This window comes from Macrobrachium rosenbergii, chromosome 9, assembly GCF_040412425.1.
Source record: "Macrobrachium rosenbergii isolate ZJJX-2024 chromosome 9, ASM4041242v1, whole genome shotgun sequence".
Classification (NCBI taxonomy): Eukaryota; Metazoa; Arthropoda; class Malacostraca; order Decapoda; family Palaemonidae; genus Macrobrachium; species Macrobrachium rosenbergii.
In genome coordinates, this window is record NC_089749.1 from 27,248,760 (window position 1) to 27,273,717 (window position 24,958).

The 24,958-nt window shown below is 42.0% G+C and overlaps 1 protein-coding gene across 4 annotated transcripts in view; it reads left to right on the plus strand.

Moving 5' to 3' along the window:
* Positions 1-747: 747 nt before the first annotated feature.
* The window catches only part of LOC136841644 (uncharacterized), a 226,367-nt gene continuing 202,156 nt past the window's right edge, over positions 748-24,958 (plus strand). For all 4 annotated transcript variants that reach the window (XM_067108770.1, XM_067108769.1, XM_067108771.1 and 1 more), the window contains exon 1: positions 748-885. The gene's annotated coding sequence lies outside the window, so the exon portion shown is untranslated. The remainder of the gene's footprint in view (positions 886-24,958) is intronic.

The window sequence follows — 24,958 nt, forward strand, 5'->3', positions numbered from 1 at the left end:
GTGTTGACTGGTTTATTGGTGGTTCCTTACTGAATGAATGTACAGAATCTTTGAAGATGTTATTGGCCTGTGCGGGCAGTAAAGTAGCATCTACACACAGACAGGGGAAAACAGAGGTAATGATTCGGACATCTGTGTTTGTTGGCAGACCAACAGATGGCGATTGTGAGAGACATAATAAACGTACAGTGATGAAACATATATCAGTTGGAAAGGTCAGGAAATTCTACATATGGCCAATTGCATGAGATTTGAGACAGATTAATGAATACTATGCAGTAGCATAATATATGTGAAATGGCGAGACATTTGGAGTCTTCACAAACAGAAATATACATACAGTTTGATACAGAAGATTCAGTGGAACATTATGAGTACATGATTAGAATGCTTGCATAGCAATGCAAGTAGTGGTGATTGTACATAAATCAAGACAACAATGGTTAGGGAGAAACAGACGGAACTTATGCCCAGATAATAAATCAATCAGTACCCAGTTCTGTCTTCTTTGACCTCACAATATATATATATATATATATATATATATATATATATATATATATATATATATATATATATATATAATATATATATATATATATATATATATATATATATATATATACATACATACATATATGTGTGTGTATGTATAATATATATATAATATATGTGTGTGTGTGACATCATAAAAGATGCATTTTGAATATAATTTTTTCAGCCGCAGTGGTAAATTAACATGAAGCTCGCACTGCCATCTATCGGCCATGAAAAGAGCTTTGGAGAATCCAACTTAGAGTTAAATCTAAATGCAAAACAAGACCCAAATTTTACAGAATCCTTTCGGATTGCAGTAAGGACTGGTCATTGGCTTCGACGGGAAGAGTAAGTAATATTCTGAAGTGAATATTTTAATCTTTCATGTTTTTCATAAATGGTCTAGAGGGAAATAAATGTTTTTCTCTTAGGTGTCGGTAACGAATTAGAATGGAATGGCTACCAAACCTAGGCCTAGTCTTAGTAAGGTTACGACCGAACTTCTTTTATCCTACGCGAAGACATACTGTTAGTCACAGGGTTACATTTCCCTCTACCAATACGGAAGTAACTAGTCATTTCAGTAGACGTTAATAAATCCCACCGGAATGCTAAGAACCATGGTTTGTTCCTTCAATTCGTGTGCAAACAGAATTTAATGTAGCCTAGACCCATTCCACCAGTCGTCAGCATTCTTTTAAAACACACATGGTTCTATATAGAAGTCGTTTTTAAAGTATACTAGTCGTTTGTATAAACCGAACTTGGGGGGAAATATGAAACCATGCAACAGAACCAATCTTAAGAGAATCGTAATGGGATGATTAAGCACAAATGTATGCTGCAGCTTTAGCCTTTGTATAAGGAGAAAGTCCTCACATTTAAGCAACTTCTTAAGTCTAAGTAATAGATACACCGCGGGTATTTAGCGAGAAATGGCTGTTTCTTATGGTATTTTGGTTGCTTATTTGCAAATGGTTTTTTTGGCGGTCGGCTGTAATTAACCTGTAATTGTCCCCCGAAGTCCATCCAACAAGGGGTTTCCTTACGCGATCTTCACAAGACAGAGCACGGCAACGTCTGTTTGGAACGGTTCATATCCCGTCCGGCAAGTGCAGTACCTTGGAAACTGGTTTTTTCAACACTTTTAGGTCTTATGACACTGGCGGTGCATTTGTTTGTTGTCGGCCAAATGGAGTGTCCCTTCGCCGTGTTTAGTACTGGCCCGGGGGAGCTACCCATACGTTAACAAGTTATTGCAATTGCCAGACGGGATATGAACCGTTCGAAGCAGACGTACCGGTGCTCTGTCTCCTGAAGATCGCGTATGGAAACCCAGGATTCCCATCGGGGTCCCCCTTACCGTAGGGTAGAGTTCAAAGGTAAATTGTAAGTTAATTACAGCCGACCGCCAAAAATTAACGTTAAATTGTTAATAAGCATCCAAAATACGGTAATTTTTCGGAAGACTCCAGCCAGCCATTTCCACAAAATACTATAAGAAAGTGCCATTTCTCGCTAAATACCCGCCGTGTATCTATAACTTAGTTCTACCCATATTTTGAAAGAATGTTTAGCATGTCTTTCTTGGTTGAATGTATGCTTAGCCAACAGAAAATGGTGGGAAGGTTTTAGCAGATTTCAATTCATTTTTGGGAGCGTAGGTAAAGTCAAGATTGAGGGGCATTGTTAAAGTTTCATTGATCTTGGGTGTAGGCCTATTTGTTCCATTTGAGTGTGCTAGGCCAGGTTGATCAGCTTCGTCTTGAAAACCACTTTTCCCTTGAAGGGTTATGAGGCTTACACTGAGTGATGTAGGCTATGAACTAGACAGCACTGAATCCATTAACACTAGTCTTTCTTCTAGTACACCTCATGTGGTTTACCGTAGGCATTAACCTACTTAAGGTCCTTTGTATCGTCCCTTCGGCCCCTAGCTGCAACCCCTTTCATTCCTTTTACTTTACCTCTGTTTCTATTCCTTTTCTTCTGTATTCCTTTCCACCCTCCCCTAACAATTGATTTATAGTGCGACTGCGAGGTTTTCTTCACGTTACACCCTTCAAACCTTTTACTCTGTTTCTGTATCAGCATTGAATGACCTCATAGGTCCTAGCTTGGCCTTTGGCCTAAATCTATATTCTATTCTATTCCCGTCTTTCTTTCAGGGGTAGCACTACACAATGTGGAATTGGTTGTTGAAACTTAATGATAAGGTTATCTGTTATCTGTTGGTATCTGTTGGCAGGAGGGTGGATAGAACTATAGGGTAGCTCCGCGTCGCCGACGGCACTATAACTTGACTTTCTACAGTTTTTTGGTTGCTAATTATGAATTTACCTTTCATTTTTGGTGCTCGAGTCTAATTAACCTGTAATTAACCCCTGAAGTCCATCCAACAACGGGTTTCCATACGCGATCTTCACAAGACAGAGCACGGGTACGTCTTTTTCGAACGGTTCATATCCTGTCCGGCAAGTGCAATAACTTGTTAACGTATGGATACCCAACCCCCCCGGGCCAGTACTAAACACGGCAAAGGGACATTCCATTTGGCCGACAACAAACAGATGCACCGCCAGTATCAGAACCCCTAAAAATGTAGAAAAAAAAACAGTTGAAAAGGTAAAATCAGGCGCGGAGCTGATATATAGAATTACCGGAGGGTGAGTGAGGGAAGCCTCATCTCACCTGCCATACCAAGTATATGTTTTCTGTGGCCACTGTCTAGTGAGGACCTGGGTAAAGTTGAACTTTAAACCATTATTGCATTCTAGAGTTGGAAATATGAGTTTCCTATGATGTAATGTGTGCTTTGAATGTTCGTGGTATTCTCTTTAGTAGCATATTAGTACAACACACATATATTGGACCCTTTTATTATTCCACAATTATGTAGAACTACATGGAGAAAGCAAGATTTTGGTTGGAGGAACACTCAAAATGATTGAAATACAAGGATATATTTAACTTTACTTAGGGCATCATGTCCTTACTTGGCTTAACCCCAGAAACCCCTCCCTCAACTAACCTAACATAAGGTGCTGTAAATTAAAATAGGTAATAGGGTTCTACCATATGAACTCCTCATTTTATGATCGACTCAGATTTTACCTGCCCTCTGACTTGTGCTCTGATATCTTTCAGACAGCGCTTGGCTGACATTAGTCTTAGAGTATAGAGTAAGAATACAGTCACATCTCACTTTAATTGGGGTCCTGTCAGTCTCTCATTTCTATCCCAGATTGTATAGGAGGGCGTCATGAAGGGAACAGGGTTTTTTTGGGCTGAGTGGTGATTCAACTTGCCATTCAGTTGAGAAACTATCCTCCCACCTAAAGAGTAAGCCTCCAATATAAAAGGTGGTGGTTTGTATTTCTGAACCTTCTAGAGAGAAAGGAAGAAGCCATTGCCGTATCTCAGTGTTCAAAATAATATATCAGGTTTTAAAAATAAACTGTGTTGCTAGAAATAGCAAATGAAAATTAAGACAATGTAACGCCGCTTTCCTCACGTGATGCCAAATGTGTTTACCCTAAGGGGATGGTGAGGAGGAAAACAATTATGGTTTTGGGTCAGTATCTTTGTGTTGATAAAATATAAGAAAAACCAAAACCCTAAAGATGTAGATTATGTAAAAAAAAATCCTAATTATGAATGACATGATGTGCAAAAGAGGGATAGTTAACTGGAAATTATTGAAACTAATTTCATTTCTGGTCACGTACCTTCATATATGGTAATAATTTATCACTTAGAAAAGAAGTTTTAACTCAAAACTGCTGTTTATAAGGAAAAGGAAACCAGGAAATACCACAGACGATTATAACAGGTCAAGGTCAAAGGAAAGGATATCCACAGTCTGTGAATTACCTTCGAGAAATGGAAACATGTCAAAAGTAAGGAGATTGGGGCCCTCTGCTAAAGTAAGGAGATTGGGGCCCTCTTTTTGACTGACTTCGTTGGTTCACCTATAAGTACCTGTATATTTTTCTGTAAATATACTGTAAACTGTTTTCTTAATGACCACAAAATTGCAAGCTTCTGTATCTCTGGGTTTTCAGGTGCTCATTCCCAGAAAACTATTATAGGCTGTTACATAGCATAGCTGTATTATTATATACAGTATATATTATGATATAATATTTTGCAAACTTAATCAACAATTTAGGTTTGCTTGTGGTACTGTACAGCATTTCTACTTTAACGTTTGAACAGAACAGTATTTAATGCACTCGTCTCAGTTGTAACTATGATATTTACCTTATTTTCTTAGGTAAACATACTGGTGCTACTTTCGCTTGTTATCTATGCATCACCTATTCCAAGGTGCTAGTACTAAACATGGCAGAAGCTCCTTGGGATGCTGTGTTTAGTAATAGCCCCTAGAGGATCAAAGTATTATACTGTACATCCATTTCTATTTTCTGCGGTTGACAAATTATACTAATAAACGATATCTTTGTGCGGCCATCTACTTTACGTTTACACATGATGTTGAGTACTAGCACCCCGGAGTAGGTGACACATAGATAACAAGTCAAAGTATCATCAACATATTTCATTTTGTTATCAGGCAGCCTAGTATGTTTAGAGTCATTGTTTTTGTGTTGCATTGGAAGATCATTTCCAGAATTTCAGTTGATGGAAGTAGCTGGAGAGAAGTGGTGTGCAATGACATCATTGTAATTATGTGACATTCTTTGGTTAAATTTCTAGTTAGCCCGGTGTGCTCTTGAGTTCTGAGTATCCTCCTATTTTTCCTAGCTAATTGAGGAACCCACGCATATCTGATAATAAATTAGACCTCATATTCACAAATGTTCCAGCTATTGTTGAGTCCAAGGTATGTGAATATATAGCCACTTCTGATCATTGAGCCATTGAGATGGATATATCTGTCAATCAGCATATTCCTAATACCACCATTGGAAAAACAGTCTAGCTGAAATCCAGAGCCAATTGGGATCCCATTATTGAAGCTTGTCAGGCACTTAATGTTTCAGATGCTATATTAGATCATGATCCCAAGAAGTCAGATGAAATGCTGATGGCTATTTTAATGAGATATGTCCCTATAAAGGTCATCAAATTTAGGACAATGAGTAACCTTGGTTTGATGATACATGTCGACGAGCCTACCATGACAAACAGACCAAATTCAACACATGGGGAGTGAATCGTTCAAATGAAAATTACTTTACACCATTTTTGTTGAGTCTCGCCATGTCCCAAGTAGAACTTGCCATACAGCCAAGAGAAATTACTACAGTAATTCCATGAAGAGTAAACTTGAAGGAATTACTCAGCCTCAACTGTGGTGGACCAAATGGCATCATCTATCTATGGGTCAGACTTGTCTTCCATTCCACCACTACTAACAGATGATAATAGATTGGTTACTGGCCCTAGGGAAAAGGCTGAACTGCTTCATAGAGCTTTTGAAGCTAAGAAATCAGCTGAGGATGTCCCTCTCCCTGATACTTGTCATCCTGAACCTATTCTTAAAAAATTTGCCTTTCACTCAAGAGATGGTAAGAAAATTCTGGATAATTTTGATAGCTGGGGTTGAGAATATCTATGGGGTTTCTTCCCTTTGTTTATTAAAAAAAGTTTCCAGTGCATTGTTTCCCAAGTTAAGTAAATTCTATAGATTTTTATGCCGACATAGTATCTTTGCAGATGAGCGCAACTTAGTAATACAGTGCCTATTCCAAAGAGTGGCATTTCTGCAGACTGCAGTAACTACAGGCTAATCTCTATTCTCCCTGTGCTCTCCAAAGTTGCTGAAAAACTTATTTTTAAGCTACTATATAGGCCTAAGTATGTGGAATCTAAAGGATTGTTAGCTGAAAGTCGGTATGCATATGGGAAGTAGTTAGGTATCTGCGATGCTCTTTTAGACTTGACTTACCATTTGCAAGGGAACCTTGATAAAGGTTTTAAGTGCAAAGTAATTCAAAATTAGGATAATCTTAAATGGAATGTTATTCTCTCTGCAGTACAGCTTGACTTAGGGGATAAAGTGATGGAAAAATCAGTCCTCAAATACAACAAGAGTCACCCAGGTTTTCTTATTGGCCATCCAGATTATGGGTAGAGAACTTTTTGTGATATTTTTCAGTTCCCATGGATTTGTTGCCCGATAAACGAGGAGATGTTTCAGCTTCATGTCTCCCAAACAATTGCCACCCAACAGTAACATTAGCCTATCCTTCACCGCCTTAAATCCTGGCATTGTCTTTCTCTTCACATCTGATGTAAGTTCTGTCTGGCATTTTTTTTCCAGGAAAGGCCTGTCTCGTCTATATTAAAAATTTGCTGAGGTGTATAACCTCCCTACTCTCTGATTTCCTTGAGTGTCAGAAAATTTTTTGGCTGCTGCTTTGTCAGCGCTTGCTGCCTTACCACTTACGGACATGTGATGCAAGTTGGCTCTTTTTCTGAAGCAATGAAAGCATCCATGACTTGCAGCAAATGTTTCATGTTTAGCACTTTAAGTCATCGAAAAGGCTGAAAATCAGATGAGGCTAAGCAGTACAGACCTTTGTCTGTGGTGCTCCATCCAGATACCCAGAAAATTTTCCATTTCTTCTACCACCCTCCCCCTTCCCTTACTTATAATTGTTGACTGAATTGGCACAGCACTTTTCACGTGCTCCATAATTTTGTCTTTGTTCTTCAAAATTGTGCTGATGGTCAACCAATTCATCCTATAATGGCGCTCTACGTCAACCATTTTTTTTTACCACTTTCTAACTTCTTTATTATAGCCACTTTAGTTTCCATTGAGATGGCTTCCTGCTTTTTAACACCACCTCTTTCATCAGTGGCCTTGTGCTTGCCATTAGCCATGATATAGTAATGGATGCGGTAAATATTTCATGATAAAAATGCATAAATGAATTGCTGCACTGGAGATAAAATTTTAGCACTAGCATAGGTACAAAGAAACTGGGATTCGTAGTTGCGTCAGCTACGGTGCTGTCCAGCGTGGGTAGCGGCAGAAATTGTAACTGAGTTGAGGCAGGCCCTCACAACAAAATTTGGACTTGTGGGTTGCGGCCCGGAGTGCTCAGAACTAAAATTGAACTTATGAACGTGGATGTTCGTATCTTTGAAAGTATGTAAGTTGAAAGTTTGTAAGTAGAGGAGTGTCTGTATTTATAACAGTGATAAAATCAGTGCAACCTGTTGTATGTTGTTTGTGCTTTCTTTACTAGAATACTGTACTGTTCTCTGGTGTGGATGTCTGCTTCTCCCAAGATTTATCTTATTTTAGATAGAGTGGTTCATGCTGGTAGGTTTCTGTTTCCTAACAGCAGTAGTTATGACTTGGACCATCGACAGATGGTCTCTTGTTTGTCATTTTTTCATAAGTTGTATTTCAACAGAGATCTTTCACATTCACATTTGATCCCTGATCCCCTTTACCTGCCGAAAGCAACCAGATTTGCTGAACAGCAGCACCAATATGCAGTAAATGTGCCTCACTGTCAGACTTCTCAGTTCCAGAGGTCCTTTATTCCTCACACCATTGTACTGTGGAACAGCCTCCCAGAGGATGTCGTGCAGTTGGAACTTCACTTCAGAAGTTCAAGTGAAGATGCCGTGCATTACTACCCTGATACTATTCTCCATGCATTTTAATACAGTACATTTTGTCAATTTATTAATGTATTGATTTATCTTTCCTTTTTTATTAAGTGGAATTTCTTACTTATGTATTTCCATATACAGTATCACTCCTTACTACTACTTAATGAATACCATATTCTTTGGAACTTAAATTCAAGTCAGTGGCCCCCCCTTACCTGCCGAGAGCAACCAGATTCACTTAACAGTAGCACCAATATGCAGTAAATGTGCCTCGCTGTCAAACTAATCAGTTCCAGAGGTCTTTTATTCTTCACACCATTGTACTGTGAAACAGCCTCCCAGAGGATGTTGTGCAGTTGGAGCCTAAGAAGTTCAAGTGAAGATGCAGTGCGTCCTTGCATTGTAATACATTTTTATCTATTTATTAATCTAGTAATTTATTTTTTCTTTTTTAATAAGTGAGATCTCTTCTTTATTTATTTCCCTTTACCTCCCCTTACTACTTCTTAATGAACACCATATTCTTTGAAACTTGAGTTTCAAGTCAATGGCCCCTGTGGGCTTGTTCCATATGAATATGTTTCATCTTCTGAATATAATAATAATAAAGGTGGTTCATGGTTTACTGGAGCAACCGCGCAACAACGGAACAAATCCCTCCACATAGGTAAGTAGTTCGACCTCGACCCACCACGCAACTCCAAGCGACCCCAATCTAGCACAGAATTCAAACTGTTAACATGGTGTCTTCACATCCATCTCATGTTCACTTTGCCGCTGCAAGTCCGGTCACTTTTACTGATTTGTTTAAATTATGTGATGAAAGTGAATTGCGTTTGTCTTTGATGAAAAAATGACCTTTTAAGCGATTTTAGTGGTCTGTGTGAACAGTGTGAGGAAGGAACAGTTAGTCTTGTGAAAGATGAAAACAGACAGAATAGCCAGTGCCCGTCGTCCAAAACAAAAGAAGAATCAACTTGCCAGAATGGTCTGACAATTCAGATTTCAAATAAGGGGGTACGATAGAATTCTCTTGGTTAGGATAGTAAATCGTCGATAACTAGAAGTTAGGGGTCAAATTTCATCCCCGGGAAACCCGTGGGAAGCGCTTGCAGCGCAATATTACCGCTTGCCAGAACATACGTGCTTGCCAAGAATCATTCAAGAAGCGGATAAGGCGCGAAGTGCCGTTCCGCCACGCCGAAACTGAAATCAGAAATGTGTAAAAAGTGACCACTAAAATTTTATGATAAATATTACTTTTTGTCTCGTTGCCATTTTAGTTGTGTCCCTCCACCAATTTTCTTGTCAGAGCTTACCGCCACCACCATCTAGTGTTAGGTTCTGACTAGAAAAATGGCTGAAGACAGGGTTGTACCAGTAAACCGTAGCCAATCCAATAATAATAATAGGGACATATGTGTTGTTATTATTATCATTTATTTATTATTTTTTTTTTTTTTTTTTGTCTATCACAGTCCATTCTATTCTGGGTAGTTTTTATAGTGTAGAGTTCCAGGTTGCATCCTGCCTCCGTAGGAGTCCATCACTTTTCTCACTGTGTGCGCTGTTTCTAGTAGCACACTCTTCTGCACGATTCCTGGAGCTACTTCGGCATCTGGTTTTTCCAGATTCCTTTTCAGGGATCTTAGAATTGTGTCTATTGTTCTTATGATTATGGGTACAATTTCCACTGGCATATCCCTTATCCTTCTTATTTCTATTTTCAGGTCTTGAGACTTAACAATTTTTCTTTCTTTCTTTCTCATCTACCCTGGTGTCCCATGGTATTGCGACATCAATAAGTGATATTTTCTTCTTCATTTTGTCAATTGGCACGTATCACCCTATCTGCTCTGATATCATGGTCCCAGAGGATCTTTGTCTGATCGTTTTCTATCACTCCCTCAGGTTGGTGTTCGTATCACGTATTACTGCAAGCTAGCTGGTGTTTCTTGCACAGGCTCCAGTGGAGGGCTTGAAGTTCCTCAGTGGACGAGTTGATATCGTTCTTGGCTAGCACTGTGCTGGGTCCACGTTCGATTCTCCGGCCGGCCAATGAAGAATTAGAGGAATTTATTTCTGGTGGCAGAAATTCATTTCTCGGTATGATGTGGTTCGGATTCCACAATAAGCTGTAGGTCCCATTGCTAGGTAACCAGTTGGTTCTTAGCCGTGTAAAATAAGTCTAATCCTTCGGGCCAGCCTTATGAGAGCTGTTAATCAGCTCAGTGGTCTGGTTAAACTAAGGTATACTTAACTTTGATACTGAACCATGCCTCTTTTTGTACTGGTTCTGTGCAAGCGCCAGACATTCGCTTGCTATGTGGTTTATGGTCTTGTCCTTCATATTACACACCCCGCATATGGGTGAGATGTTACTTCCATCTACAGTACTGGTTTTTGGACATAACTGGTTCATAGGGCCTGATCTTGTGCTGCTGTTAGCATTCCTTCTGTTTCCTTCTTTAGTTTTCCCCTCTGAAGCTATTGCCATGCTTCATCGCTAGCCAGTTCTTTATTATTATTGTTATTATTATTATTATTATTATTATTATTATTGTTATTATTATTAATTATTATTATTATTATATTAGATGAAGGAAATCTTAATTAGGTGAGGAACTGTAACATCATAACAAACCTTAGCATTTTCTTCTCCCCTTTATTTACATTCTTTTGCTAACAATGTTTCGGACAACTGTCCATCATCAGGTTCTGTAAAAGATTAAAAAACTAACACATTTATACCCAAAAACATAAGTGAATATAAAATAATAGTGTACAGTCAGTACACAGATAATGATAAAAATGGATGTAAATTAAAACACTTTCCTGCTGAAGGCAGAGTTATCTATATTTGTTAGGTTTTGATTTTTCTACATAAAAGGTTTCTGATAGTCTTAGCTCAGTTTCAAACTGAGCTTTACATATAATACTGAACCCTGAAAAGTTAAAATGAACGTTGCATAAGTCGAATGGTATTTTCTAATTATTTTGAAATTGTCAATCTGTTCAAGTCAAAGGATTCGTTGACTAGTGAACTGTGTTCAGTGGTTGTTTACAAATTTGTGTGTCCGAAGTTTAGTTCGGAATACGTGGATAGTACAATGAAACTGTTTTCTACCAGAGCTTTTGAACACAGGGGCATAAGTTCAAGGACCCTTCTACCTCTAGGTAAGCCACCTCAGTCCTGCATAAGAGAGCGTTGCCACGGCTTATGCAACGTTCATTTTAATTTTTCGGATTTCAGTATTTTATGTAAAGCTCGTTTTGAAATTGAGCTAAGACTTTAGAAACCTTTTATATAGAAAAATTAAAACCTAACTTAAATATAGATAACTCTGCCTTCAGCAGGAAAGTATTTTAATTTAGATCCATTTTTATTCTTCTGTATATTGACTGTACACTATTATTTTATATTCACTCATGTTTTTGGGTATAAATGTGTTAGATTTTTAATCTTTTGCAGAACCTGAAGATGGACAGTTGTCCCAAACATTGTTAGCAAAAGAATGTAAATAAAGAAGAGAAGAAAATGTTAAGGTTTGTTTTGATGGTACAGATCCTCACCCGATTAAGATTTCCTTCATCTGAACATTTCACTACTACAGTTTATTATTATTATTATTATTATTATTATTATTATTATTATTTCTTCTTCTTCTTCTTCTTCTTCTTCTTCTTCTTCTTCTTCTTCTTCTTCTTCTTCTTCTTCTTCTTCTTCTTCTTCTTCTTCTTCTTCTTCTTCTTCTTCTTCTTCTTCTTCTTCTTCTTCTTCTTCTTCTTCTTCTTCTTCTTCTTCTTCTTCTTCTTCTTCTTCTTCTTCTTCTTCTTCTTCTTCTTCTTCTTCTTCTTCTTCTTCTTCTTCTTCTTCTTCTTCTTCTTCTTCTTCTTCTTCTTCTTCTTCTTCTTCTTCTTCTTCTTCTTCTTCTTCTTCTTCTTCTTCTTCTTCTTCTTCTTCTTCTTCTTCTTCTTCTTCTTCTTGGAACAAACCCACAGGTGCTAATGGCTTGAAATTCAAGCTTCCAAAGAATATGGTGTTCATTTGAAAGAAGTAACAGAAGGTAATGGGAAATACAGAAAGAGATCATTTATTAAAAAGAAAAAAATAAATTAATAAATAGATTAAAATGTGAGTAAATTATTAAAATACAAGGAGAATTATATTAGGGTAGTAATTCATTGCATCTTTGCATGAACTTTGTAAGTTCCAGTTGCACAACATCCTTATGGAAACTGTTCCACAGTCGAACTGAGAAGTTTGACACCGAGGCATATTTACTGCATATTTGTGCTGGTGCTCAGCAAAATTGGTTGCTCCTGGCAGGAAAAGGGGATCAGGGATAAATTGTAAATGTGAAAGATTTTGTTAAAGTACAGCTCATGAAAAATTTACATGAGACCATCTGTCAGTGGTCCTAGTTATAATTGCTAATACAGTACTGTATTAGGAAACAAACCTACCACCATGAACCACTCTTTCTAAAAGACATAAATCCCCAGCAGAAGCAGATATCCACAGTGGAGAACGGTATTCTAGTAAAGGAAGCACAGATGACGTAGAACAGATTGCACAGAGTTTATCACTCTTATAAATATATGAGGCCTTACGTACAATACCTAACTTCCATGCATCATTTGCTGAAACTTTCATTAGATGTTTCTCATAAGTAAGATGCCCTTTGCAGTGCACTGTAGGCATTACTTAAGGTTCTTTGCAGCGTGCCTTCAGCCCCTAGCTGCAACCCCTTTCATTTCTTGTACTGTACCTCCTTTCATATTATCTTTCTTCCATCTCACTTTCCACCCTCGCCTAACAATTGATTTATAGTGCAACTGCGAGGTTTTCTTCCTGTTACACCTTTCAAACCTTTTACCTTAAATTTCCATTTGAGCACTGAATGACCTCATAGTCCCAGTGCTTGGCCTTTGGCCTATATATTCAATTGAATTCATAAGTAAGATGTGAGTCAAAAGTTACACCAAGAATAGATAAAGCTTCAGATTCATTCAGCAGAGTCCCACTACCCACCTGAAGGGGAGGACAGGGTGGAAAATCTCACAAGATCTGTTAATCAATAGTGTTTGTTCCTACACACTATACAAACCATCAGTCCTTTACATTGGGAATTACTTACGGCGAAGCTGGAAACAGCTGTTCAACTCTTGGACAAGGTGGTTAGGCAGTAACTACCATCCAGTAGGTGGGAATACCCGCCTGCCTGGATGTAAACATTCCACTTTGCTTTCGGCCATCATGCTTTGCAGACGTGTGTTTAGAGCCCATTGTCTGACTGTCATCAAGCTCTTTTTTCCCTGGTGGTATCTATGTTTTTTGTACTGTATATGTTGGTGTGTTTGATAGTTGTCAATATACAAACCTGTGATTTTTGATAGCCTTGCCTAGGCCGTCATCCCCCAGTTTGTGTGTCTTGGGGTCAGGAGCCAGGGGCATAACAAGTTCGCTCCCCTTTTATTGGACCTCATGGCCTCTCCTTGTATCAGGGCATGACTGTATCCCTATTTTGACTTGTGCTTAGTGTTGTTCTTCGCTGCCTCACTGTGGACGAGTGCCGGGAGGAAACTTCAGAGGAAGGTTGCCGGGCGTCGTTGGAAAGTTTTCACTTCTGACAGCGCCCTTGCTAGCCACCCCTTCGCCCTTGTTTCTCTCTCCCGGTAAGCTTACCCTTCTTGCTGTCTCTCCTTTGCCCTCTTTGGAGCAAGAGGAGTCTCCCTCTAATAATCATCTTTGCTTTTTTCTTCAGGTTGACATTGATCATTGTAGGTTCAGCAGTAGATGGCTGGATATCTCACTGTTGGATATCTTAGCTTTGAGGAGTTTCCCTATGACACTCACACAGTGGTTACTTCAGGAATGACCACAGTACCTTGGTGGCGTTGGCGCAGGTCCATGTCGGTGTCTACGATTTCTGTGTATCTGTGGTCCCTTCTACCTGCTGTGCCACCTGTATTGATTGCTCCTGTTTCCCTGGCGACCAGTCACTGGGCAGCTCCTGCTGTGCCTCCTGCCCGAGCTTCCTGGTTGCCCCTGCCGCCAGTACTGACATTCCTGAAGCTCCTGCCAGCCGGGCTGCTCCTGTTGTGCCTCCTGCCTCAGCTGCCCTGGTCGCCTCTGTTGCTTCTCCTGGTGTTCTTGTCGCCTGGGCCGCTCCTGTTGCGCTTCCTGATTTAGCTGCCCCGGCGGTTCCTGTGTTTCTTGACCACCATCCTGTAGAAGATGTCAGAGAAGAAGTCCTGTGAGATGCAGTCGTCTTTAACTAGATCTTTGACTTCGTCTTCTACTCCCTTCTCCCCTTCTTCTTCTGAGGCTTGTTCTGGAACAGCGTTCGAAACAGCAGCCGAAGAAGAAGAGTAAGGCTACCTCTTCCTCCTCTAAGAAGTCCTGCCATGGGGCTTCTAAGGGGCTGCCTCTCTTCACAGGTAGGCAGTGGGGTTTCTCGTCGACTCTTCCCACCCTTTGGGCTCAGGAACCAAATCGCTTACCCCAGGGTCTTGCGTTTCGGGAGTTGCGGGCGCACAGACTTCAGTTGTGCTCCCATCACCACTCTGGGAGTTCTGCTTCTAGAGTGGTGCTTTGTTGGGTGCTTGAACTTGTTGAGTCACACAGAGTGCTCGAGAGTCTTCAGAGTCTCATGCATCCCAAACCGATGTCAGGGAGACCTCTCACCGTCTTGGTTCAGGCACAGGCGAGAGAAAGAACCAAGGTATGCAAGTGTCTCGGTTCTTCCTGCCAGTACTGAATTTTGAGTGCTCATTCAGGTTCCCAGCCAGGTGACTCGGTCCCGAGGGTTCGAACACCTGGAGAGGCAAGGAGGAGGTTCCCTTCAGAGGTCCTGCAGGACCTCTGAGGGACTACCTCTCTTCGGAGAGGCAGTGCGTTCTCTTGTTTGGCTCTTCCCGGCCCTTTGGGTCGGGAACCGATTCGCATTCCCCATTGGGGTCTCGTGTCTCGGGGGCCTCGAGTGCGCTACCTTTCGAGGTCATGCTCTCGATTCAAGTTCTTAGTAGTCTGTGTCTAAGGCTGATTCTGTGCCGGTCCCTCCTCGGTTTTCTTTGGAAGCTGAGAGGAGCTTACTTTCGATGATTGTTCTTACAAGATTCGGGAGTCTCGCTAAGTGCTCGTACTTCTTGGAATCTCGAGTGCTCGGATTCCTTGGGATCGTGAGCGCTCGACAACAAGTCGTCGAGTGCCCAGGATTCTGCCGAATCTCGTACACTCCCTAAACCAGTACTAGGGAGTTACTCTCTGGTCTAGTTTAGGCCTAGGACAAGAGAAGGTGTCGAAACATTCAGATGTTTCAGCACTGCCTGCTGCCTGCTTTCTTTTGAGCGCTCTATCAGTTCTGACACTCGTGTCGCGGACCCTTGGGTTCAAGCACTCGGGTTAGCAGACAAGAATCCCCTTTAAACCTTCTTAAGGGTCTTTGGCATTGGAGGAGATTAAGCACATCTTGAGGACAGCACTAGTTCACGGTCAAGTTTTCCCAGCTTGGTTTGGCCCAGCCCTGCTTGCTCAGCCAGCCACTGATCGCGTTTACGTGATCGGTTCGGATCGGCTTGCCCGGCCCTTGATCGCGTTTGTGATCAGCTCGTGCAGTTCAATTTGTGCACCCGGCCCCTGATCACATCTAGGCTATCAGATAGGCTCACTTGGTTCGGCGATCTGAATACTGTTGAGGTTCTCCTTCCTTCAGGAGACTCAGCTTAAGTGAATTTTCGCTCTCTTCAGGTTAACGCTTCGCTGTGCCGTTAGCACTCTCCTTCCTCCGTGCTGCCATCATCACCTCTGGTTGATGATCGTCTGTGGTCAGCCTCTCCTACTGGTTCTTCTAGCAGGACAGGTAAGAGTGCTTTTTCTCCCCCCCTCTTCCCTCAAACCCTTTCAGTTACTGCTGGGGGATGAGAGTTCGATAGAGAGGACTCCGATAAGTTTTTTTCCTATCAGAGTTCCACTACAAGGATCTACATCTCGAATCAGCTTGCCATACATCTGAGTAGTTAAGGATGGTTTTCTGGGTTCTGGCGAGGTTATCCCTCCAAGAGAAGAGATCGGGAGGACTCCAGGGTCTTTTTCTTCAGGTTGCGAACACCCTCGATTTTCTTTCCTCAGAGAAGATCTTCACGCCGATTCGTCAGCACCATGATCTCGGAGAAGACCACGGCATCCCCTGTGAATACTCTTCACTGCTCCTTGCAGGGGCTTTGTTGGGGCTGGCATAGTCCTTGCTTGCTATAAGGGTTTTCTTGAGTAGATGAATGCCTTTTCTCTGGACAAGGAGTTCATTTTGGTCGAGCCACCCAATCAAGCTTCTTCCCTTTCTTCCTCAACTGAAGTGATTCTTCCTACCTCGGAGGGGTCTTATGCCAACTAGCAGGTTGTCCTGGCTCTGGCTCATCCTGACTTGGATCTCTCGCTGCTTCTCTTTGCCACAAGGGGTGTTCCCTCTCGCAATAGGAGACGGCAAACCTGGAGGACTCCCTATCATCCTTCAGTTCTCCTCCTGGCTCAGCAGAGGTCTGCAGGTATTCTGCTTAATCATACCAGACCAAAGGACCACTATGGTGATGCATGCTGACGCGGTGGGACAACCTTGACATCATCATTTTTCCTTCGTATTTGTCTAATTCGCAAGGTGTTCAGCAAGTGTCGTTCACCCCGAATTTAGATGAATGATGGAAGACTTCGCCTTTTGCCTGACCTGCTAGCTCTGCTTCCGAGGCACCAAGAAGAATTCCTCCCTGACCGAACCTTCTGTGTCAGTAACACGTGAAGCAGTTTCTCAGGCAGTACAATCCCTGTGCCTTCGCGACTAGAGACTACCAGCTTCCCTTGCAAGCATAGGCCTCTTGCCAAGCTGCAATGGAGATAGCTGAATACTGTCTCTCTATCATCCTCTGCAGCAGTACCCAGGGATTGGAGCCGTCTTCGCTGGTTGGTGTCATTGACGGGGCTTTTGCTCTGGTCAGACCCTGGTCAGACCCTCTCTTCAGCAGGTCGCGGACTTCCTTCTCTCCTTCGCCGAGGGTTGCCTCTCTCTCTGATTCAGTTTTGAAAGACGTCTGCCCTATCCGGCCTAGTCTTCCATCTGAAAGTAGTCTTTTTCTCCTCAGTCAAGATTTAGATACTGATGAGAGGCTTCTATTGGTCTTGCCATCCCAGGGACCTCAGGTCCCTGTGTGGCATGCAACTTTCGTTTAGGGTTCCTCTCTTGTCATGCTCTGGCCTTAGCATAGAGGATTGATGATCGTCATGGACTACAGGGGATAGAGATCAATGCCTCGACTCCGTCCCAGATGTCATAGCGGACTCCGAATCCGTCGGCATCTATTGCCAGGTTCGAGTCGTCCATGATCTCCTCCTCCTTGGACTTTGTAATTGATGACCCAGATCAATTGCTACTTTGTCCTGTTAGGGTGCTGCGGTACTTTCTGAAAGGCTCAACATCCCTAACCTGGATATTGTTGACTTTTTCACTAGTGCTGAGTCTCCGAAGGAAGAAGTGTCTAAGAACACGTCTTTCTTTTGGCTTCGTGAGGCAATCGGAAGGATGTACTCTACAGCTGGCGACGACGACCTGTGGGTCTGGAAGCAAGATGTGGTCTCATTAGCCCACATTTTTGTCTTCTACCTTCGGGTCTTTGCCCACAGACCCTTGGAACCTTTTTTCTTTGGTCCTGTGGTGGTTGCTCAACAAGTTGTGTTTTCTTACCCAGCTCCTTCATGAGGACAGGTAGCATCTCGCCTAAGGTGTATGGTTCCTGAAGTGAGAAGGATTCCAAGAGTGACTGGCCTCTCCTCTTCCTCCTTCCTCGTCCTATTTCTTTTCCTTTTGGCTGAGAATGGGACTAGAGCCAACACCCGCTGGAACTGGTGTCTGATGGGTTAAATCTACACATCAAGCACCCATTCTATTTTTCTGTTTAAAATCATAGAAGCGTTCTTGGCATTAAGGGAAACCCTTTTTGGGTCTTTACCTTACTGCCTCCTACTCTTTAGATTCCTCCCAGCCTGTTTTCTTATGAGTTACGATTCCTCACACATTCAAAAAGGTCCAGATATCTGACATTTATTCATGATGGGTGTCCTGAAGAAACATGAACTTGGGTGCTCTTTTACCACTGAAGGTTCGACTGCATCTCAGAAGTCGGCACTTCTCTTTTCTCCTTTGGACCGCAAGCACCTCTTCCCTCAAGCCACGGTCCAAGAAATAGCATCGGAGCTTCAGAAAAAGTTGACGCAGGATTTGTTAGTCCAGTCAGCCAAACGCTCAAAAGACTTTCGTTCTTTCACTGCGAAGTCAATTCCTCCTTTGCAGCAGCAGCCCTTTCAGGGCAACAAGACACGATTCTATGCTATTGCTCTCCAATCTGCGTGCAGCACGCCCAGCCAAAAAGGCTCCCTCAAAGCCTTCCTCTTGTAAATGAGGATCCAGTCCTCCATGTGCCAGTAGGTGCAAGGCTCCTACACTTTTTGGGAGAAATGGGAAGCGAGAGGAGTAGACCAGTGGGTCACGATAGTACTCAAAGAGGGGTACTTTATCCCATTCAGGGAGAACCCTCCCTTAGTATCAACTCCCATCACATTGACAGCCTACTCGGTAGGCTCCGAGAGGTTTTCGGCGCTTGCAGAAGAGATGTTGGCTCTTATTGCAAAGAAGGCTATAGAGCTGGTTGAAGATGTCAACACACCAGGGTTTTACAACCATCTTTTTGTGGTCCCCAAGTCATCCAGGGGATGAGACCTGTCCTGGACATCAGTGCCCTGAATGCCTTGGTACAGAAGACGAAATTCAAGATAGAAACAAATTACAGTAGTCAGTTCTCTCTTCCATCCAACAGGGCGACTGGATGGTGACCATCGATATAGAAGACGCCTAATTTCATATCCTGGTACACCCAGACAGCAGGAAGTATCTCAGATATGTGTTCCAGAACAGCCCTCCAATTTCGAGCTCTGTGTTTCGGTCTCTCTACAGCTCCCCAAGTATTTACTCGCGTTGTCGCCCCTCTTGTGAAGTGGCTTCACCTCATGGGGATCAGTACATCCTCTATCTAGATGACTGGCCCCTACGTTCTCCATTGAAGAAACAGTGCATGGAGGACCTTCAGAAGACTCCTCTTCTGGCCCAAGATCTGGGATTACTCATCGAGAAGAAATCACAATTGTCTCCATCTCAAGTGATTATTTTGGGGGTGACAATAGACTCTGAAGTTTCAGGTTTTTCTGCCCCCCAAAAGATTACAGTCTTGTCATCAAATAGTCCGTGACTTCCACGCTCTCAAGTCCTGCTCAGCCAACAGTCGGATGAGCCTTTTGGGAACCCTGGCATCCATCGAGAAGTTCGTAAGCCTGGTACTGCAGTTCTTCCTGAAGGCCAACTGGAACAGGAAGACCTACCCGGACTTGATCGTCTTTCTGATCACTCTGGAAATCAAAGAAGACTTGAGATGGTGGCTTGCAGAAGAACATCGCTTGGAAGGGAACTCCATCCACTGAGCCCCAACCTTTCATTGTACTCGGACGCTTCAGATCGGGGTTGGGGAGCTCTTCTGGGAGACATGGAAGTCCCAGGAGTCTGGTCTCCAAAAGAGAAGCTCTTACACATCCACGTGAGGGAATTGAAGGCAGTACACCTGGCCCTTCAATCATTTGCAGAAGTGACCTTCAGCAGGACAGTAGCAGTGATGTTGGACAACACCTCAACCTTGGCCTACACAAAGAACCAAGGAGGCACCCACTCATTCTCCCTTTACGAGGCCACCTAAGACCTTCTTTTATGGGCGCAGAAGAACCGCACCGCTCTGGTGACAAGGTTCATTCAAGGGAAACTAAATGTAACAGCAGACGAACCGAGTTGGTGCAAACAGGTCCTTCCCATGGAATGGGCGCTAGATCCACCGGTTTGCACCGACCTGTGGAAGCTGTGAGGACAGCCATTGATAGACCAGTTCGCAATGTCGAAGAACCAACGCCACCTGCTGTTCTGCTCTCTGGCCCCGAACCCTTTGGCATGGGCGACAGATGCCATGCTCCAGAATTTGTCCATCCTAGACCTGTACGCCTTCCCACCATTCAACATGGTGAGGGAAGTCATCAAGTTCATATCCCACCAGGACACGAAGATGACTGGTAGCCCCATTTTGGCCTTGAAGAGAATGGTTCCCGGATCTCCTCAAGCTGCTAGTCAACTACCCCAGGCTCCTTCCACAGAAGCCAAAACTCCTCAAACAACTGCACATACATCATTTTCATCGCAGCGTATCCGCTCTTGCTCTGACAGGGTTCAGACTGTCAGGAGACTCGTCAGAGCGAATGGATTTTCAAAACCAGCTGCGCAAGCAATTGCTAAGTGTAGACGGCAGTCTTCTTCCAGAGTCTACCAAGCGAAGCGGGCAGTATTCCGCAGCTGTTGTAGAAGAAATAACATCTTCTGGAACCTCTACAATGAACATCGCAGACTTTCTTGTTTTCCTGAGGACTAACAGAGGTTCGTCTTCCTCGACGATCAAGAGGTACTGAGCAATGTTGGGCTCTGTGTTTCGGCACAGGGGCTTCGATCTGGGATCCAATCAGGACATAGGGATCTGGTCAAGTCTTTTGACACAACCAAGGAGACCAAGACTAATGCAGTATCATGGAATTTGGATGCCGTCCTCAAATGGTTGTCAGGACCTCCTCATCACACAATTTTCTTAAGAGATTTAATAAGGAAAACTTTTTCTGGTTGCCATAGCCACAGCTAAGAGACCCGGCAAGTTGCAAGCCATTGACAGAAGAGTAGGCTTTTCACAAGGAGACGCAGTCTGCTCTTTTACACTAGACTTCCTGGCCAAGAACGAGACTCCCTCTAAGCCATGGCCTCATTCCTTCACCATCAAGAATTTGATAGAAATTTTGGACCAGAAGAGGAAGAGAGGACTCTGTCCTGTCAGGGCACTAAGGTACTACCTTAATAGAACAGCGAAGATCAGAGGTCCATCAAGTAAGCTCTGGTGCTCCGTGAAGGACCCTTCTAGACCCCTTTCCAAGAACGCAATATTGTTCTTTTTGAGAGACATCATCCTGGAATCGCATTTAAGAGTTCACGAGGATCTTCTACCAGTCTTGAAAGTTAAAGCCCACAAGATTAGAGCTGTCACCACCTCGTTGGCTTTTAAACATAACATGTCTTTGTCAATGATTCTCCAATCAACGTTCTGGAAATGCAAATCTCTGTTTGCAATGCACAGTTTACATGAAATATTTTTGAAAACTGCAGCGCCCTGGGTCTGTTGTCTGTAGCTGGCATGGTGTTAGGGGAGGAATCATGGGAGTCCACTCCAATCCTACCTCTTTCACCTTGATTAGGCTGTTGAGTTCTTGGGGAGCCTGGGGGTACTATGTGCCTGGGGTACCCACCAGTGTGTAGGTGACAAAGTTTTCTGGTTGTATTTCTTTATGGTACTGCACCCAGGGCAAGGGCACTCTTGTATGGTTATGCTAGCCATCGGACTACTCCATGAGCTGCATAACCTCCATTGATGCTTCGTGACATTTGGAATACTCCCTTGCTGCAATGCTTCCCTCTAATATAGGGGCGCTCCACAGCTTCACTGCTGCACCACTATAGTTAAGATGAGTGCCAACCAGAGGCAGTATCATTCTGCAGCAGCTCTCTTAACAGATAAGGGTACAACAACTTTTTAACCAGTGCTAATAGAATGTTTGTCTCATATTCGTTCTTCTGCTGAATGTTTTTAAGATTACATATGTCCATGCACCCCACCTCCTGTCAATATAGGATTCAGCTATGTAATTACTTGGCAAGTTACATATACAGTATAAAAATGACATTTTTATAATAAAGTTTTATATATACTTACCAAGTAATTACTGAATCAGAGCCCTCCCTCCTCCCCTGTCATGGACATGGAGGGCATAAATAGAATGATGCTATTCAGCAGTATTGTACCCTTACTCCCCTGATAGAGGGCAGGACTTAGTCACCTACACTAAAACAATCAAATGCTACAGCGAATTTCAAATTTTTAGCTGCCGCGCGAGTTAGAAGTATAGGCTATGTAATTAGTTGGTAAGTATGTATAAAACTTTATTTTATTATAAAAATGCCATTTTTATGCCCACCTCATGCCACCCCTCAATCTGAAATCTGGGCTGAAAGGCAAACTGGAATGTTTACATTTGGGCAGGCGGGTATTCCCGCCTACCGGACGGTAGTTACTGCCTAACCACCTTGTCCAAGAGTTTAACGGCCGTTTCCAGCTTCACCACAAGTAATTCCTAATGTAAAGGACCTCAGGTTTATATAGTTAGGAAAAATACAATTTACTTTAAAAGATTGTGATTTTAGTTTTACTGGAGTTCAGCCTCATACCCCACCAACTGCACCATTAACTAATCCACTCCATGTTACGAGGGAGACTAGGAGCAGCTTCATTTCTCAAAAGTGGAGACTTTACTACACCCACAAGTGTTGCATCATCAGCTACTAGACAATCTTGTTTTTCAAGCCAGCAACCATATTGCTTTTAGACTAAGAATAAGAGTGGACGAAGAACACTACCTTGTGGAACTCCAGACAATAGATCTTGGTTTGCCAAAGATCTCTTCAACAGCAACTTGCTGCTGCCTACCTGCAAGGAAATCTTGAAGTAAACCTAAAATATATCCACCCACTCGAAGATTCTGAAGTTTATAAATATAAGTGCCTTGTGATATGCTAAATGAAAGCAGCACTAAAATCAATTTGAATTACTTTACACTCAAAATCCTTATCAAGGTTCTCTTGCAAATGGCATGTAAAATCTAAAAGAACATTGCAGGTACCTAACTGCTTCTTATGTAGCCTACATATGACCATCAGCTAACAATCCTTTAGATTCCACTTACTTATATAGTGGCTTAAAAACAAGTTTTTCTTCAACTTTGGAGAGCACAGTAAGGATAGAAATTGGCCTATAGTCTGCAGATATGTCATTCTTTGGAACAGGCACTGTATTGCTAAGCTTGCGCTCATCCGCAAAGATACTACATCAACCTGAAAATCTATGGAATCTACAGTACTAATCTTGAAAGACAGCACACTAGAAACATTTTTAAAAAGCAAAGAGAAGAAACCATCAGGGTCTTCTCCCCCCAGCCTTCAAGATTATCAAGAATTTTCTTAACATAGCTAAATGCAAATTTTGTCAGAGTAGGTTTGGGATGACAAGTATCAGGGAGAGAACATCCTCAGCTGATTTCTTAGCTTCAAAAGCTTGATGAAACAGTTCAGCCTTTTCCTTAGGGCCAGTAACCAATATACCGTCATAACTTGCCTAAGGTCTTGACAGGCCTCTCATTTTAGTGGCTTGACTCCTTCCTCACATCTTAGCCAGGGTAATTACTGTAGTGGAGTTGCTTTCGAATGCATAAGCATCCGGGAGTTGCCAGATACTAACATTGTTAGTAAATAGTAAATAGCAAAATTAATGCAGGTTCAGTTGATAATGTTATGGTGTGGATACTCAGAGGGGTCTCAAAATCATGATTCAGGTTACATGATTCTAGCTTACAGGATGATGTTGCCATTAAATTGGAAGTTGGTAAGCATTAGCTAAAGTCTCTCGCACCCTAATTTTAACTTGTTTGTGCTCAAGCTAATGTAGCTGGAATCTGGAAAAAATAGACAATGGTAGTTGAGCATGCCATTAGGACTCTCCTTGTTAGTACCTTAGTGTATGATAGAAACTGTATTTTAAGTGATGCTACCACCCCAGAAGGTAAATACCAAGTGGTAACTCATTAAAGATTTATAAAATACAATCAGTATCATTATTGTATTTTAGGTTGCAGGTGTAGACAGACATGGTCAACTACATACTAACTGATTTATTATCACATAATTCTGACAAGACATTGGTTTCTGGGAGTGGAAAAGTAGTGTAGGACATCAGAACAAGAAGGGCATAATTTTATGATCAGTTGTGTTTTCTCACACCTGAAAAATACCTAATAATTCTTTGTCCTATATGAGAAGAGTTTTCTAGGTCATATGACTCAAAAGCTTGACATGTTTTACATTTGTGGTTGATTTTTTGTTTTACAAATAAAATATTGTAGTTCCTGAAAATACATAAAAACTATTAATTCAGCTGCCAGTCATCAATTTGTGTTTTCTGGGGAAACCTGACGTTCTGCGGTGGGTCGTGTTTTGTTTTGGATGGTGATCGCCTGGAAGGCCTGCCGGAGGGCCTTACAGAATTAACAAAATAACTGTCTTACAAATCTTCATCATTATGAGGAATGAATATTAAGCGGGTAATTACAATAAATTAATTAAAATGAATGGCATAGTACACAGAGCGAAAAGTGCAATTGGGAAGAGCAATTCAGAATACAGTACTGTATGTGGACACAACTGTGGGCAGGCATATCAGGTCTTTATCTCTTAGGATTTCTCAACTTAATGCAATGGGAGAGCCATTTACATGAAAGTAAGGCTATTCATGATTGATTGGTTTATAATGAATGTATACCTCTTAAGGTTAATTTTTTGCCACAAGTAGTTCCTGCTTCTTTCTCTTGCAAATAACTTTAGGCTTTCCTATATTAGTTCTGATTCAGATAGTATGTGGGGGAGCATGAACGTCGGGGGAGCATGAACGTCAGGATTAAATTTCACAAGAGTTGTATATCATTTCTTACACATAGGATGCTAATTGATTCAGTACAAAAAAATAGAGCTTTGAGTTGCCCTTCTCCTATAAGGTTTATGGGCATGTTTTAGTCAGCTTATGAAGGGTATCTACCCTCTCT